At 41.7% G+C, this 19,671-nt stretch overlaps 2 long non-coding RNA genes across 2 annotated transcripts in view; one reads left to right on the forward strand and one right to left on the reverse strand.

Moving 5' to 3' along the window:
• LOC139762040 (uncharacterized) overlaps positions 1–11,698 on the forward strand; it is a 46,422-nt gene extending 34,724 nt beyond the window's left edge. The window contains exon 3 of the long non-coding RNA XR_011715666.1: positions 11,304–11,698. This is a non-coding gene — a long non-coding RNA (uncharacterized lncRNA). The remainder of the gene's footprint in view (positions 1–11,303) is intronic.
• Positions 1–19,671, reverse strand: part of LOC139762041 (uncharacterized) — a 66,134-nt gene that overhangs the window by 39,119 nt on the left and 7,344 nt on the right. The window contains exon 2 of the long non-coding RNA XR_011715667.1: positions 14,107–14,243. This is a non-coding gene — a long non-coding RNA (uncharacterized lncRNA). The remainder of the gene's footprint in view (positions 1–14,106; positions 14,244–19,671) is intronic.

The following is a 19,671-nucleotide window of genomic DNA, read 5'->3' on the forward strand; positions in this document are numbered from 1 at the left end:
GGTTTCGAATGCCTATATTCACTCCGGAATGCGGAAGCTTGAGTGTTAGATCCAATGGTGAAACAGATCCAGTATTCTTATAGACTATTACCTAATGGGGAGCATTGCAGACCACGAGCCAACAACTGTGTGTGTGTGTGTGTGTGTGTGTGTGTGTGTGTGTGTGTGTGTGTGTGTGTGTGTGTGTGTGTGTAGAATCGAGATAAATCATTAGATATTGATTACTCAGACCACGGTAGATGTTTGGTAAAGAGCTGCGAAATGACATTTCGCTTAAATATCAACCTGAACCGATCTGGGTTTGGTCAGATATGACCACCTGTTTTGTGTGTGTGTGTGTGTGTGTGTGTGTGAGAGAGAGAGAGAGAGAGAGAGAGAGAAAGTAATACAAGATGGAAACGCCAACATTCGGCAGCGAATGCCTTTTTGATCTTCCCTCTCGTCACCATTCACCGTCATGTTCACTACGAGGGGAGACACCGCACGACCCATCTTCACTACACCCTCGACACACATGAGTTGACTTCACCTCGGACAAACGCATGTTCACGTCACCCTCGAAGATCTTATTTTCATTGATGGTTCGATACCCATCGACCTTTGCCCTGAACCCTTACGGCTCAGGGTAAAAGTCGGGGTTAGGGTGTTATTTTTCGGGGGAAAAAAAGGGTATCAGAAGTAAAGAGAAAAAAAGAAAAACTGAGCGAAAACAGAAACGTTCTCAATTGGAATCTGCCCTTAGCTTAGACGATTACAATAATCACTTGACAAACGTTTTAAGCGAACGTTTTCTGGAAGGCTAAGAAACCTTCGTAGACACGACGCGCTGACGATCTAAGACCTGTTTCTGGGTTTTGCAATTTGCTTCACGATGACTCCTACAGCCAGCTTGGTTGAGGCGAGAAGTAATCGGGAGTTAGACACTGATCCTCGAGGGGGAAACAAAAGCAGATTTAAACCGTCATATAGCATTAATGAAGCGGGTTTTCAGGGAGGCTCAGTCAGACCACACCGGAGCCGTGGTTAATCTGGGTGGTCAGAGAACTTGACGGAGATGGCAGGGGAAGGCACAGCAGAGCGCTTAGAGATCTGTCGAAATCCTCTCTCTGAACGAGATACGCAAAGCGTATGCTGGAAAGTGCTCTGGAACATGGGGGGGGAACCGAAATTGTATTCATCCCTTCGCCTGAAAAGGACGGATACTTAAAAGGAAGCTCCATTTCACTTCCTACACTGGATTCCTTTGCCCCACTCCTCCTCCTCCACTCTATGATTCACTTCCGCTTCCACGGTTCCATTCGTTGCCATGTGCACTACCAGATATCTAAAACACTTCATCACTTCCCCCAGTGTTTCTTCATTCACACTCACACTCCATCTAACCTGTCACTCAACCCTGCTAAACGTAATAATCTTGCTCTTATTCACATTTACTCCCAACTTCCTCACGTCACACGCCCTTCCAAACAGTCACCAACTTCTACAGTTTTTCTCTCGAATCTGCCACCAGTGCTGTATCATACAACAAGTGACACACTTTCCAGGCCATCTCATCCTCTGCAGACTGCTCAATCGCCCCTCTTTATAGGATCCTCGCATTTACCTTCCTCACCACCCCATCCATGAACAATTCAAACAGCCATGGTGACATTACACACCCCTGCCGCAGAGCGACCTTCACTTGGAGCCTTTGCAGCATCACTCTTCTCCAGAATTTACATTTACTTTAAAAAAGAATCACGATTAGATTTTGGCTTTGTTTACAACAATCGCATATATTAATGAACTATATCTCTTACAATAGATAAGATGACTTCCACTTCCAGGTGTAAAATATATATATATAAATGCGTTACATTAGATTCCATTAATGATATAGCGGAGGTGTCGTGTTAATTGCATTTAAACATATATAATGTTTGTACGACGCTGAGTGCCTTGTTCAAATCCTTATCAGTTATTTATTTCTATGTAGGATCTTGCTCACTGGGCATACTTCCTCTGTACATATCTGCTGCGTAATAAAGGCTTAGATAAATTATCTAGCGTTGTCATCAACAGCTACTCCTTGATCACTTTTTCTGGAGGTATTGTGGACACAGGAACTATGCTTTGCAAACACAAACGCACACACACACACACACACACACATATATATATATATATATATATATATATATATATATATATATATATATATATATATATATATATATATATATATATATATATATAAAGTTTATTCAATTTATTCTCAGGCTGTAAATACTTGCAACTTCAAGTAGATAAAAATAGTACGAGATCTTAACTTACAGATGATACTCAAAAGGTCATAGTTGATATACGAAAAAGCAACATCCTGTACTAGGTTCACTCTGACTGACCCACCTGTGTCAGTAAGAATGATCAGAGACATTAAAAGAACCAATCCGGAACGAGAAGACCGAGAAAAATAAGTAATACATATATGTATATATATATATATATATATATATATATATATATATATATATATATATATATATATATATATATATATATATATATATATACCTATGAGTCCACGGGTAAATGAAACACGATAAGTTCCCAAGTGCACTTTCGTGTAATAATCACATCATAAGGGGAGTAACACAAGAAAGAAATAGAAGTCAGTTGATATACAAACGAAGAGACGTATCTCGGACGCCATTTGGTATCGTCTCAGCACCAGTGCGTCTAAACACACACATATCTAATGTAATTTCCGGCTTAGATTTTGAAAGACCATGGAAGCTAAAATCAGAGAACGGGTTATAGTTCCTGCGGCCCCGCCCCCCTCTCCCCCCCACTCCACTTCCCCCCCAAGAAATAAAAGACAAAAACGAGACCGTGCTGTGCCGACAATCGTTAAGTAAATCAAATTTATGCAAGAATGAGTTTACGAGGATAACCACCGTGTTGCTTGCTCGTTCCAACGAATAATTTTCCGTGTAAGCGAATATTGAGATTGTTCGTGGGTGTAGAAGTTGGTTCAAACACGTAAAATATCCTCTTGTGCTCGACGGTCACTTGAGATGGTGGTTAAATAAATCGACTCCGCGAACCAAAAGTGGAACTTATAAACGCACACACACACACACACACACACACACACACACACACACACACACACACACACACACTCATACAAATTTTTAAAAATTCATCAATCTTTGCTTTTCTCTTTCATATGATGGTGTATCCGTATCTAATTAAGTTCTCATTTGAATCTAAATATAAACTGTTCATAAGAGAAAAGTAATTCACGCAAAAAAAAAGAAAAAATTCGAAGAGCTACGATCAGCGGGGCGGAAAAAGAAAAAACCCTCCACCCTCACTTGCTTTCCAATTAAGTAGAGAAATTCTCGATCTTTGACAACGCTTCGTCAACGAAGAATTTACGCTTCCTACGGTATGTCTTATCATTATCATTATCATAATTATCATTATCAACATTTCTATTATCATTACTGATAATGTAATGATATTGTAATGGTAGTAAGCGCAGTATGACAGAGCTGACCAGGTTGCCTGGGGCATATAGAGAGGATGAGTGAAGAGAGACAAAAAGGATCTACTTGTCAGAAGAAAAGGAAGAGTGAGAGGTTAGAAATGGAAGGATAGAGCGAAAGAGGTTTTGGGTTATCAAGGCCAGAATTTTCAGGAAATGAGAGGCGTGCATGGGATAAAATGATTTAGATCAATGTGGTATACAGGGGGCGACGTCCTGTCCCTGAGCTAAACCAGGGGATATGAAATAGTCAGGGTAAACCAAGGAGTACCTTGTGGGGCTTTGGTTTCTATGTACTGTGCATGGTAGCTAGTGAGTAATGTGTGCAAACGAGGCCATTGTTCGTCTGTTCCTGACGCTACTTTGGCAGCGTTAGGCCATTCCAAAGTCACCAGCACTCCTCTGAAACATAGAAGACCATGGATTCCTAAGGAAACACCCATCCGCTTCACCCAACCCGATACGAACATAAAAATGAAACATTGCAATATTGTAATATTATGAGTGACAATTGATATAATGATGAAACCAAGCGGGAGAAAAAAAAATACATAGCAATATCCTGAATTTCAGTAGATGATGATGAAACTAAACTCGGGAATCCAAGAAAATTTCGACATGGACATGAAAAACCTGTAAAGACTGCTGGACCCTCCTCTATCATTTCGAACCTGGTGCTTCACAGTGATGGATCGAGGCATTGGTTTGGTTAGAATGACTCTTTCCTCACTGCAAAATGTTGAAATCGTAATGTGTATATATATGATGCTCGGATGTCTTATTCTAATCTCTCTCTCTCTCTCTCTCTCTCTCTCTCTCTCTCTCTCTCTCTCTCTCTCTCTCTCTCTCTCTCTCTCTCTCTCTCTCCTTTCCAGTGACCGAAGCACGACCAACTCCACGTATTCAGTAGCCCCCTGAGTATGTATATCTCTCTCTCTCTCTTCGCTGGCCCCGCGCCCCCCTGCGCCCGAGGGTTGGACACGACTGATTCCTCTACCTACCTACACCCTGGGGTGGCACAGATGATTGTTGCACGCAAGTACTTGCGGCCGTTTCAACATTCGTGCTACTCGGCTGGGTATCGCAACGGGGGATCCCAGCTGATGACAAGGAAAAAAAAAAGATATTGGCGTTGTCTGACAAAACAAAAAAATATGAGAAATGGTCATGTATCTTTGTGTGTTTCCTTCCTTAAGAACAGTGAACTGACGTCTGTCTACTTCGTTAAGAACACTGGACCGACGTCTGTCTACTTTTCTACCTCATTTCTGTTTATCTATTCGGCTATATACAACGGACAAACAGGATCAGATATGCCCAGAAAGATCAGTGTACATAGAACTGATATACGTCATCATAAGACATCAAATGCCCTTGTCATCCACACAGACAAGTGGTGAAGTCTACCAGGGTAGTAACAAGATGCAATTATGTTCAAAGGACTCAGCAAGCTAGGTAGAAAATCCTTGGAAGCTACCCACATATGTGTCGAAGTGATCAACAACCGTGAGGGCTTTCAACGCTTGGCCGGACCAGCGGTAAAATTGGTGGTCAGAGAATGTATGGGGAAGGAGAGGATGGACTGGTGGAGACTATCGACTTATGGGGGATACGGGATATGGGACGGCGAAAGTCGACGAGGTAGAATTGACCTATGGAAACACAGAGTTGTATCTATGTATCTTAGCTTCCCCGAAGATTCTGCGCAGAAAGTCGAAACATCAAAAGAATAAAACTGAAAAGAGCTCTCACATGTGTTTTCTCACAACATGCTAAGCCACAAACACACCCACCCACCCACACACACACACACACACACGCATAAGATTAGACACAAGGTGAGCCATAGTCAAATATGAACAATAGCAGAAGCAACGAGATTGTCTGGGTTACGGGTAAAGGGCGACTTGTCTACGCTGGCCCATGGGAAAAGCATACTTATGGCCAGAGTAATGTAGTACATCTTGCTGCACTGGTTACGCCAATAGGAACCACATCTATCTTGCCAGGCAGACAGCCATTCATGAGAAGCTGTCGGGGTTTGAAAGGCATTTGCAGCAGCTTGTATAGCGTGAGACTCTCAAATTACCAGATTCTGCGTTCACGCTATTGATACTGGGAGCTTGAGAGTTGATGGCACCTGTCGACAATAGAGATTGACCGCAAGTCAACGCTCGAAGGAACAAAGACTGAATCATCTCTGTTGTTTAACGAAGAATATTCATTGACCATTGCTTAACGTAGAGCGAGAGGTGTCTTTAACGAATAGCTTAGACTGAAGAGACTGGGAGACTTGCAGAAAGATTTTAAAGATCGGGAGAGATTTTTTTCTTTTTTTTCGACTTATGACGGATGATGAGTCGTTGGCTCTTTGACCTTTAGACCAATCAACCCGCCGAGGATCATTTCAGGACGTCATCGTTATGCTACCACAACCACCAACCGAAACAATCCCAACCACATTCTTCAGGTATTCAAGATCATATTCAGCTCCCACTTTGCTTCCCGACAGTCTTATGACGAAGGCAGAGACGAAGACGCTCAGTCTCTGTGAGAGAATGAAGGCTTCTTGACGGCGATGGAAACATTGCCAACCCGCGATGGTGGCTGGAAGACAGCGAGCGGGCAAGGTGTGGCGTGGAGGACACTGGGAGGAACCTCTAGCATCGCTGGAGGCAGTCTTGTGGAGCACGTTGACACCCCGAAGCCACGGAGAGAGTGATGAGGATCGGAGGCTTTATACTGAAAGCTTTCAGCTGGAGCAAATAAAGGTTTAAGAATAAAGGAGACGGAGTGGAGAGGTATTAGAAGCTCCAATAAAGGATCGAGGAATAACTGGCATTGAAAAATGTGTGAACAGCAGAGGATTTGACAGGGACTGCAGAAGAACCTTGCAGGAAGACTCCTTCCCACGCAGGGATCCACACCAACTTCCTCTTAAAAGTCCTATTTACGTTATCCACACACAGAGGTTATTCCCCCCAAAAAGGATCCTGATATCCTACCATGGCTTGAAGATATCCAAGGATCGTAAATCCTCATTAGTTCACCAGGTTTACACGGAAGGATCTTAGAGAGATCATCTCTAACTTACAATGGACGATATTTCAACCCAAACCAAAGAGGCATAACTTACCTCTTTGTATACCAAGGATAATATCTGACTAATGTAACAAGAGGTATTAAGATCGCTGACGTCTTTTAGAGACGGAGTTACCAAGCGATAATAACCACTATTAAATGATTTAATGGTCTTTCCATGTAAGGCCAACTTGGAGCAAAACATCTAAATCGGGATATATATAATATTTTTCCTAGTATTGTCATGACTGACATTTATTCAGCGTGAATTCCTTTGACCTTCGGTAAGGCTCTAATTCCCTTATGACTGACTGCCGGGTTCCCCCTTATCTCTTTTGCAAAAAAAGGGATATATTGCCGGACACATGAGTCAGTTGCCTTATACACACACACACACACACACACACACACACGGTCGAGACAGTGCCATAAATAGTTTTACAGAGGTCTGGTTGTGGAGACACGTTTAATCTCCTTTCATTGCATGATCCTGAACATTCTGAAAGCCAGTGGTGGCAAGTGACCACTCAGGAGGTAAGACTTAAAAGGGGGAGAGAGAGAGAGAGACTCAAGCTGACGAAAAATGATAAGAAGACGAACATAAAAGAAGTGCGAAAACTTAGATAGATAAGTAGGCCACAATGAGGGAGTGAGAGGCTATTGACTGACATATATAAAAGAAGGTCCCTCAAACATAGCTATCTTAAGAGGTCTTTGAGTGGAAAGTTATCGCAATATTAAAACTAGTCAAAGAGGTGACCTTTTAGAAGTGCTATCTTAATTCCAAGATTATCTTTTTAACGTCCCTAAAAGCGCACAAACAGATGGACTCACCCACAAACACAGTGACAAATAGATAGTCAGACACAAACAGTCAGACATAAACATGTACAAACACATACAAACATAAGCCTCCATCGTGCAATGGTTACCAACCAATTTCATAGGCCCGAGTTCGAATCCCGGACAGGTTAGTCGGTTCACAGCTAACCCACCTGTTCATCCTCCCTTTTAAAGGTTGGTCAATGAATGTGCACTTGGAGTAAGCTAAGATGCATGAATGTGTATGTATACCTAAAGGTTAAGATACTGTATATACATACAATACATACATGGTTGATATAAGAGATAGCATTACTATACAACTCTCTCTCCCAGTAACACTCAAATAGCAATCACACCAAAGATTGTATCATAGGAACTCCTAGTTGACTTCGAAGAATCCGGTTTACGAATTTCCGGAAACTGGAGGCTTTCACAACTCTTTACTGGCATCAGACCTATGAAAAAAAAAAGAAACCCGACTGACAAAAAAAAAATGGGAACATGAACACAAAACAATTTTCATACCAGATTTGCTGACCACATTCACCTGAAGTAATCTTAAGCTGATAACAAGACATTAACAGCTTATCTATGACGTGACGAACACAAGAATGAATATTACCTTACGAATATTCTACTGGAATGAGGAAGATATTCGTATTGTAGTGATTATCTATGACGTGACGAACACGAGAATGAATATTACCCTACGAATATTCATCTGGAATGAGGATGATATTTGTGTTGTAGTGGTTAGCGTTGTTGACTATGAATTCACATACGGATTCGTCTAGGTTCGAGTTCTGGGTGCGGAAGGTGGCCCACAGTCAATCTAACTGTTCATCGCCTCCTTTGGATTGATCGGTAAATTGGTCACCTGGCTTTGGCTCAGCTCAAAATGGAAAAAAAAAGTTAAACAAAAGACAATCAGTTAGCTTATCGTGCAAACAGTTTTATCCCGTAATGATAAAAATTGAAGTAATATAATTTTGATTATTCCATGACTTAGGAAAGAAAGATAGAGCAAAAGGCATAAGGCTGCTATCAAAAGAAGGAACTGGGGGTCAATTGATGAAAATGATGATTTACCCATCATCGTTAAATCAACCTACAACAGTCTTCTCTCTACATCAATGGTTTTATACGTAACGAAGAGCTGTTTACCCAGCACTTTACCGTAGTCCACTAACATAATAAAAAACATCAGTAGATAAATAGTGTCTATAATTGAATCTATACGTCACGCTTTTACGACACCATTAAATCGATTTATGGCACAGGTTTTCTGTACTAGATGAAACGCATGGAACTCGGGGATTCATTGGTGTTTTCTGAAGGAAGGGATGGAATGAAATGCCTTCGCTTGGTTGGTTATGAAGGGCATAGCATACATAGATCCATTCTCACGAACCTGATAATTCCAGAAGATAATGGGATACTTCGTTTGAGCCCTGTGCTGTATCATCCCCTTTCTGCTTCTCTTATTTTGCCTTACTCTTGGTCAAAACACTCCTGAGAATCCTTCAGGAAACCCTTCCCGAAGAATTCATTTTGAAGATTTCCTTTCAGACGCCTCAATTCCTAGAAACCCTACCCATGATATTGACACCTTCAATAAACCCTACACATAGTAGTCAAATACCATTACCTGTCCCCCTATAATCTGCAACTCACGGAACTAGTCCATCCATTCAACAGTCAAAAAAGATATTCATATTTGATCCCTTTTTTTTTTTTGAGCCTCCAGCCACCTGGCGACTGTAACAGAAAACACACACAAACACATCTCATTTGCACCGGCCCATTCCAGTCCGAGGGTGGACCTCAACTGGACACTGTCTTGCCTGCCTGGAATATCTTTTGAAGTCGAGGGCGTTAAGGTCGATGGAAGCCCCATGCTCCAGGCTAATAAACACAGCCATCCTGACAGGGTAACGGGAGCTTTGCTCTAAATCTCAGGGCGTGCAATGGATATAAACCTGGAAAGGACTCCAGTGGTAACGCCTGGAAAGCGATTACATGCTCTGTGAGACTCTGCGTCTCGTCCATCGTGTGGGTGATAAAAGTAATAAAAGTAAATGTGTTTTTACAAGTCTGGATGATTGTGGAGCGGGTCGTGCTTGTTTCTATATATATATCTATTGACCCATCGATTTATCTATCTATATCTCTTTTTTTATCTATCTATCTATCGAGTAGATACATTACTATCAACATTTCCTCTCACATTTTCAACGATGTATCTTACATTACTTTTACGTGGTTCGTATTTCAACCCATGATTCATCCTTGGGGAGAGAAAATATCTTTAAAACTTATCATTTTTTTTTGTGTGTGACGCTAATTGGATGTGATTTGGCTTCATTTAAGATGTTTCGTAAACGCTTCTTGTAATGTAATGATGGCCGGGGAATATACGTCGTGGGGAAATTGTACGCTTGTGAGTTTGGTGTCTGGGCTGATTGCGTGATCATTCTTTTAGTTCTGCTGATTTTTCACGAGATGTTAATAGCTCCCTTGATACTAATGATAGAGTAAAGGTACCTTAAGACAAATGATAAAGCAAAAGTACCTTAATACAAATAATAAAGTAAAGTTACCTTAATACAAATAATGAAATAAAGGTACCTTAATACAAATAATGAAATAAAGGTACCTTAATACAAATAATGAAATAAAGGTACCTTAATACAAATAATACAGTAAAGGTACCTTAATACAAATGATAAAGGAAAGGTACCTTAATACAAATGATAAATTATCGGAAAGCTGTACTGGTATCAAATAAAGGATATGACATTGTTAACGTGCATATGGAGAGTTACAGTGTCAAAATATAGGGTTGGATAAACAGGGATTATGAGATCGCGAGCAACAAACACGCACACACACACACACACACACACACACACACACACACACACACACACACACACACTCAGTTTACCTCAGATGTGGTTAGAAAGTAACCTTAATTGATTACGTGATCTAATTCTAAATGTTGGAATTATCTGTTGGGAAATATCAAAGATTACGGGGTAACAGGCTCTTATATATGCCATGGAAATCATTCGCTTGTTTCCATAGCTTATGATTTTCGACACGAAGTGTCGCCCAACGGAGATGAGGTCGTCCAAAATTTTCTTTATAAGACGAGAGTAACACGATCTATTCTAGTGATTCTGGCGACGCTGTGGCATCTCAACCACACACTTCAGAGAGTAATGGGGCGTCAGTTCGCACTCAGGAGGAACGTGACCCCGAGCACCGATGAAGAATGCTTATGCAACACCTCGCAAATCAAAGCTCCTAGAAGTAACGGAATCGTCGCTTTAGATGAACGCAGCGTTGGACGAGTTCGTCGTAATTGTCTTTCATTTCCTTTTCGTATGCGACCTGGTCTCCTGGGGCATGGTCTGAGGGCTTCTCTTTGTACTGGCAGTGAAGGAGTACTACGTAATGAAGACTCGTTTATATATACCCCTGGTTCTCGGCGCTGGCTGACCTGTCAGGTGTGTGTGTGTGTGTGTGTGTGTGTGTGTGTGTGTGTGTGTGTGTGTGCGACCATTTCAGGGAAACTGAATATATAATTTCCCTTTTCTTATTCTTTAAACACTTCAGTGATAAGATCATGGAATATCTTCATGTTGATAGAAAAGAAATTCTAGCAAGAAATTTCGATAGTAAAGAACAAACGGTAGCGTAATATTGCTATAGAGGTTATTGTTAAATTACTTATCAGTGTAATCTCAGTCATACTATAAGAAAATATATCATGTACTTATGACTTTCCATTTTAGTTCAGATGTTAACCGAGTCTTACACAGAGACTGGCTTGTCCTTATGAGATTTCTCATCTTTGCAGATCGGGAGATAGTGGAAGACCTAACAAAGATGGAGGCAAAACAATACCTGCAGGAGAACCTATAAGGAAACATCAAAACAATAGCAGCCAGTCTATTCTCAGGAGCTGAACGATCTTGCCATTCGAAGCGCTTCGGAATCGTGAGCTAAAGACAAAACTGAACCAGTAAAATCCTCTTGGAGAAGTCATGAACTTGGGTTTCATTCCGATCAATATTATTTTGTTTAAGACGGTAGCATTTTGCATAAGGCCTTTCAGGAAAGAGAGTTAGGAACTTTAGGAAAATCGCACAAGTGATGTGCGAAAGTTTCTCAAGTCTTAACACTCGCTAGACTTTATTACTTAGAAATATTGACTTAAATCAATGAACTGTACTGAGCTTTGGAAGATACATAGGTTTAACATACGAAAGCTCTTTCCTCAGCCTTAGTTTTAAAAACCTCGGCTAAAGATTGTACTCAGTTCGACTTAGTTTTCGGTCACGGTTCTGAGGCGAACTGTTTTTTTTTTTCTATAGAATCAGTTGTTAAGTTTAAGAGTTTCTACTGATGCAATCTGAGTATCAGTTCAGCTTTGTTTTTTTTACTTCTCAGAAATAGCAAAGGAAAAAATGAAACATGAAGCTTTACCATCATAGGAACAAGCAAGTCTTCCATCCTAGTCTCACCCGCCTATAATTACCCTACCCTCCCTACTCCTCCTTCTACTTTATTAATCATTTCCAGCCCGAGGCAATAAACGCAATAAAAGAAGAGGAGAAATTAGGTAATTGTGAATCATTTATAGAGGAGGGTGAGGTTATCAAAGGAACAATTAAGGGCTATATAATATGGATAATTTTCCTCTTGCGTAATATATATATATATATATATATATATATATATATATATATATATATATATATATATATATATATATATATATATATATATATATATATATATTATATTTTTCGCCACATATGTGCAGTGATTGTCTCCTCCAAAGCTATAAACATCAGACCGAATTTCTCTATTGGTATATGAAACAGAAACTCCCGTCAAAACGCTTTAGAAATCACAAAAGTGTTTCTAATTTGGCAAGATGGACCCCTACCCTACAGACACGAAGGAGAGAGAGAGAGAGAGAGAGAGAGAGAGAGAGAGAGAGAGAGAGAGAGAGAGAGAGAGAGAGAGAGGGGTATATTAACCTACCATTAAAGACATGAAATCGCCGCCCTGAAGCACTGGGTCTCGTCTCATTGTCTGTCCGGTTTAGGCGAAATTATCTTCAAATTAACACACACACACACACACACACACACACACACACACACACACACGGCCGTCCATGGTTAGCGTTGCTGACCATGAGTTAACACGGGCGCATGGGGTGGAGCGAACATTACGCACTTGTGTATACATAATATTTTGTATATATATATATATATATATATATATATATATATATATATATATATATATATATATATATATATATATATATATTCTGCAGTAAATATGGATACCCATATACTATAATACTCCTGATATTAATAATAACAAAAATGCATTTATCTCGATAAATGATTTTCACCTTTTCCCTTCACGACCAGCGACCTCCCTACTGTGGCCAGAGTTATGGCTGCTCTGGATATTCGTGCATGCAAGAATGCCATTAGACAAAGGCAACACGTTAAGCATACGACCGTGTGGCCATCCCCAAGAAATTTGTCCGTATGGACCAGGTTCATTTTCTTCGCTCGGAATGTTGGCTGTGGGATATTTTGTTCGCTGGGAACATTGGAAGCTGGAGAGGAGTTAAGGGAATCTAAAATGTCTTTCAGAATATGGTTCAGAAATTATTGAGAGGCTCACCCTTGGAGATTCTGTGTACCTGGTGATACCAAAGTTCTACATTACTGAGAGGGGAATTCTACACTCGTGAGGCCCCAGTACTTGAATTTCACCTTTGTGTTACCTCTACCCCTCTCATAACCCTGTATATACATGTACCATGTCTTTACTCTTTTATATGCACACACACACACACACACACACACACACACACACACACACACACACACACACACACACAGCCAGGTATCCATTTATCGACTGCACCCAAGGAAGACTAAACACACACCTGGGTTGGGTGTTTTTTGGTGTGTGCGTATGTTTTTGATGCATATGATTATGAATATGACTGCACGTGCATGTACAACTATACGCTCATGATCAAGTATCTATGCGCATCGTCCATCAACAAGAATGACACCAACTGTGACCACAAGACGTGACTGACACCAACACCACCACTGGCATTACTGACACCGTCCGTGATCATACCATTGACAACATCACTGTCATCTACGTCACTGGCAACACTACGATTGCAGTCAGTATTATGGACACCCAAAGTCTTCATAGGGGTCCTGACATCATCTACCATTACCACCAGCATTATGCTGACACCAGCCAGCGTTACACTGACCACCTATCTTTACCTCCTGTCCTTCCTATCCCTTTTAAACACCCAATACCCATCCACTCACACCCATCCCTTACCACCCTCACTTAAAGGACACACACACACACACAAGTCGCCCCAGGCCCAAACGTCAAATGCATTTTGCGTTTCGTCTGAGACACCCATCCAATTACTCCCCTCCTATGAACAGTTCTACACCCACAGGGCTCTATTAATTGCACTTTTTCCCGCTGATGTATCCGTATTTTGTGTCCAATAATCCATGCAAGTTACAAGGAAACGTAGAAACTGAAAGAAATATAGAGAGAGAAAAAAACTTCCTCAGAACACTTACGTTCGTTAACGAGCAGACCAATGCTAGTGGCGTGACGTAGTTCGAAGGCAGGTGGTCACGGCCATGATGTGTGGTACAGTTAAGCCTCTTCTGAGGACCTGAGCACATCGGGAGAGTCCCGAGGTTGGCTGTAGGATCTGAGGGAGAAACACGGAAAAATAAATTGTTGAATACTATCCACATGTAGAGTCCCAGAGTGAATCATGTTTGGTTAAGTATAGAATCACCTTCTCGAAATGGAATCCAAGCCACTTTTGTGGGTAATTCTGCTTGTGCACACACACACACACACACACACGCACACACACACACACACACGCACACACATTCATTCATTTCCTGCCCATTTCTCCTGAGTCAGGACAACACCTGAAGTGCTTTTTTTTTCCCCCCCACACGACTCTTAACTGTACTACCTGTTGCCCAAGACGTCCTCGAGTCTTATAACAACCCAAGGACACACGATGCCATCGGTCGTCGCGCGATAGACCATGTTCCCCTCCCACTTAATATGCAAAATGCAGGTTTAACCCAAAGCAGGTCGTCTCGTGGCCCCGGCGTTATCCCAACTCGTTCTGAAGGATCTCTCGGGACTAGACCATTAACATGAGGGATCAGTAAACCCTCAGGGAGGTTAGAGTCGGCCTGGTTGCGAACGAGAGGAGGGAGGGGCGGTGGTAGGTTGGTGGGTGGGTTTGGATGGGTGATGTGGCTCACTCTTATTACCTCAAATTTCAATTACGAACATCTGTCTCCTTCTCCTCCTCCTCGTCCTCCTCCTCAGTTTTCTCCCAGCTTGCGAAGGCCACGGAGGTCGGCATCTACAAGGGCCATCAATCACCTCTACCTCGATCTGTTAGTCGAATCATAAACTAGCAAATTGCTGCTACTCACGACCATCGCCTCCAGACGACAGAGGAAATGATACCCGCTTAAGCGCTCCATACCGTCTTCGACTCCGCCCCACAACTCCGGGGTCGTGTCTCGGGAGAGTCGTTCGATCCTAGAGATCCAGAGCTTCGACTCTGACCTCCAAAAAAATTTCGAACAGTCGTTAATGGTTGACTTTAAGTATGTCCCTGGGGGTGGAATAAATCAACAGGATCGTGTCGAAATGAAAATGGCCTCATTAGCCATTAAAAAAAAGGGGTATAATCCTGATCTTTAAAGTTACACCTAATCATCCCATTGACCATAAACTGCTGAAGCATAACCATCTGGGTGACAGAGATGACATTCCTTTTCCCCTCCCCCAGCAGACACTGGGGAAGGGGAAGGAACCTCACTTCCCTACCTATAAATATGTCTGTTTTACGACTCTATCTAAGATACGACTTACAGTCTTCGTTGTAGCCACGTACGCTGAAAGTCTGGGCCGTGGCGAATACTGCGAACTTAATAAAGAGGAAGTAAATTGTGTTTTGTGTTATCTGACTTTATCGAGACGATCATACGTTGGCTCTGAGTAAGATCAAAGTATCTCTTAATCTCTAATATAGCTGAGACTTGAGTCGGGTCTGAGCTATAAAGGATTGCTTGACTACAGTTGCTTGACTACAGTTGCTTGACTACAGTTGCTTGACTACAGTTGCTTGACCACATTTGCTTGACTACATACAATTAGCTAAATATACGTCACAAGACTGAACTCATCTAGTGCCAAAGCCATGAGATAATTCGAATATGGTGGAACATGTTCACGATTTTCGATCCTTTTCTTTTAAGACTTTAGGTATTTTCTTTTAAGACTTTAGGTATTGGTCAAAGTTTTACACGGGTGGCGCGCCAGCTATAGCCATCAAAAGTACGATTTATGTAAAGTTGTTTTGTAAGACAGAGGTGATCTCACAGTTTACCCAGCTGTGGGTCTCAACACCTTCGCGAACGTATTGGAATAATTCTGAAATGTTGTCTTCCTCCCCTTTTTCCACTGACGTGTAAAAACAGAGTACAAACCATTCATCATGATCCATTTCCTCTGTTGCCAGACCCCGTCACCGGACCGAAGGGCTCCGACGACTAGCAACATATTTAGTAACACCGAAAGTGAACGAAAAAGGAGATTGTTGTCAGACTTATTTTCCAGAAGAAAAAAAAAAAAAATAGAGCGCTTATTTCAAATATGGAGTATGCATTCGATCTGGTAACTTTAGAGATTTGAGAGAAAATGAATGATTTTAATCTTTGACAACATGAGCTTTGGAGGAGACTCACATGCAGATATTTGAAGCAGACTCACATGCAGATCTAAGATATCTCGAACATACTCACATGCATATACTAAGAGCAGACTCACAGGCAAATATCAGATGTCCCGAACATACTCACATGCATATACTAAGAGCAGACTCACAGTGCAAGCGAAGATGAAAGAACTTCAGATAAATAAGATTTCTTTATCTTCTGTTAGCTTTGTCTCATCAAACGCATTCACCACCACCAGATTTCACTCCAGTATTCTCAGAGAGACGAACCAGTTGAGGAGAAATGATAAAAAAGAAAAAAATGTAATGGAAATGGCTATCACTTAAAACCCGTCCCTATCATTTGCCAGTGAGACTGCTAATTTTCCCTGCAGTTAGAGAGAAATTCATAAAAGGCATCCATAAGTCCATTTACAAGAAATATGGAGCGATAACTCAGAGCAGCGTCGATGAAATCTCAAGTATTTCGTAACTGGACAGAGTACCAGTCGATACCTACTGGTGTGTGCAGGTGGAGACGAAGCCAAAGAGGAAAAACTGACATTGAACATACTTTCCCATAGGCAAAAGGACCATTATGTGCGGTTGAACGTGTGTATGGTCTTCGAATTCCCTTCACTATATGAAGAAGGTGTTCACGCTTCCATTTTCTATTTTCTTTCCCGTTAGTGGTTTGAAGTCGACGTTGAAGGGGCGTTTACGACCCCCTGGCAAACGACGGCCTTAGGCTCCTAACTAGCCAACGAAAACGGCCTACAACCTCCAAAATAACCGTTCCGACGAGGGTCCAATCACTCACCCCCTGCAGCACCCAACCAGCGTTTCACAGTGTCCCGAGAGAGAGAGAGAGAGAGAGAGAGAGAGAGAGAGAGAGAGAGAAGAGAGAGAGAGAGAGAGAATACTACCTGAAAAGTACTCCAGACAGACTCTTGTGTTAACAGAGGTCAAAGCGAGGGAGCGAGAGCTACGTAGGTGTACTGATATCCATTTCTGGTCAGGGAACGGGAGGGAGGAGGGGAAGGAAGAACTCACACACACACACACACACACACACACACACACACACGGACTCGCGACGCCAGTGAGCGAAGCCGTCAGGGACGGGTCGCTTTTCTTCGTGGAAGTTGTTCACACATTAGGTGGGAGTTCGTAAATATCAGGTAATTACCAGGTGCGCACGTCTGTTTACCTGTGGTCAGGGGATACCGCCAATTTTCCCTTCAACTCCCGTCGTCCGTCCCCCCCCAAACCCCAACCCCCCACCAAAAAAAAAAGAGAACCAAAAAAGTTTTATGTGTCTTTTTCAATCCGCTGGTGGACGTCCGGGGTCTTATCATTCGAAACCTAACCTCCAGATGAATATGTATGGCAGTAACATTGTGGATGTATTGAGATACTGTGACACGCTTTGAAAATAGATATGAATGCATCTATCCATCTATCTATCTATCTACATCTTTACCTATTCATCTATGTATCTATCTATCTACATCTTTAACTATCTATCTATCTATATATCTACATCTTTACCTATCTATCTGTCTACGTCTTTACCCATTCATCTATCTATCTACCTACATCTTTACCCATTTACCTATCTATCTACCTATCTATCTACCTCTATCTGTTCATCTATCTATCGATCTACTATCTATCTATCTATCTACTCATCTATCTATCTATCTATTCACCTATCTACTATCTATCTATATAGATATACCCTATGTACGTCGCAGAAAACGGCTCTCAGAACTGACCGAGAACATTCAGCGGACCTCAAACATATATACATAAATCCGTAAGTGCGTTAATGGACCAAGAAAATTCACAGAATGTTCATCTCCTTTAATGAAACGTTTACCCTGAGGAAGCCAAGGAAAAAGAAAAAAAAAAAAGGGAGCCGTCGTTTTTCTGGCACCCCAAGGGACACAAGGGGTAAATCATTCAGGGTAATAACTATAAAAAGGTAATTTCCCAGCTCATATTCACGAGCGCCTCCGCCACGTCTGCCATTTCTCAAAAAAAAGAAAAAAAAGAAAAAAAAAGAATGATGGTATGAAGTTTCGATTCACGTGTTGGACAGGAGCGACAGTGGAGGGAACGCGTGTGTAACTCATCGCCAAGAGACGTGCATTGTTCCTGTTTCACTTATCTCTCTCTCTCTCTCTCTCTCTCTCTCTCTCTCTCTCTCTCTCTCTCTCTCTCTCTCTCTCTCTCTCTCTCTGAGTAATATCGTATTTAACTACCGGTCGCCATCGGCGTATAACTAAAATTGTGTGTGTGTGTGTGTGTGTGTGTGTGTGTGTGTGTGTGTGTGTGTGTGTGTGTGTGTTGTGTGTGTGTGTGTGTATGTCCCTTCATCACACTATATAATCATGATAAACATCTCACTGTATCTCGAGACATCTCGTCTGGAAGGGCCTTCTTCCTCCCACCTCGGACCGTCCAGGCAAGTAACTCGGACGCAGGATGAAGCATCACCACTAAATTTCGTGGAGAAGTTCATCTTGACACACTCCTCTGGCCAAGGACTGAGTCTGTCATGAAGATATCAAAGTTACGAATCGTGCCAGCCAGAAGCGAGGTGAACGCGTGGCTTAAGAACTACGATGGCGTGGCTGGGTATATTTTAGTGTGCATGTCTCGTGCGTCTGTACGATATAACTCAATCTACAATCGCCAAATTTGGCATATAAGTACGACCGTAAATAACCGAGTTAGGGCTGACACACGCTGGCTATGTCATGTTTATTTGCTTGCGTCCGGGTATGAAACAAAGACATTGAATGTTTGATATACCACTTCTCTTTTTTTTTTTTCATCAATATCACACTTTATATCGTATCTAAAGCGAGCCTTTTCCTAAACGGCCACAAGATTAGATTGATGAAAAAGAGTCAATGTTACAGTATAAGGTTAAAGGTTAACAATTTGTGTAGAAGGTCATGGGTCAATGCTACAGTAGGAGACGGTTTGAAGGATATACTTTCCATTAAGATCTAGATAATAATTCAAGTTCTTATTCGTACGTTTCACGCGGAAATATATATTTGCAAGCAACTCCAGCAACATACATACAAAACTGCAAATCAGAGTTACGGTAAATGAAGTACGTTCAGCGAACAAGAAAATGAGGCTAAGTTTTCAAAGAATTGTCAAAGTAGCAAATCGTAGAAACAGCCAGGTTCCTCTCCCACTCTCTAACGTAGAAATCATCAGGCCCTGTTCCCCTCTCTAACGTAGAAATAACCAGGTCTCTCTCTCTCTCTCTCTCTCTCTCTCTCTCTCTCTCTCTCTCTCTCTCTCTCTCTCTCTCTCTCTCTCTCTCTCTCTCACACACACACACACACACACAGCAGAG

The sequence above is a fragment of the Panulirus ornatus genome, chromosome 42 (assembly GCF_036320965.1).
Source record: "Panulirus ornatus isolate Po-2019 chromosome 42, ASM3632096v1, whole genome shotgun sequence".
In the NCBI taxonomy this organism is placed as follows: Eukaryota; Metazoa; Arthropoda; class Malacostraca; order Decapoda; family Palinuridae; genus Panulirus; species Panulirus ornatus.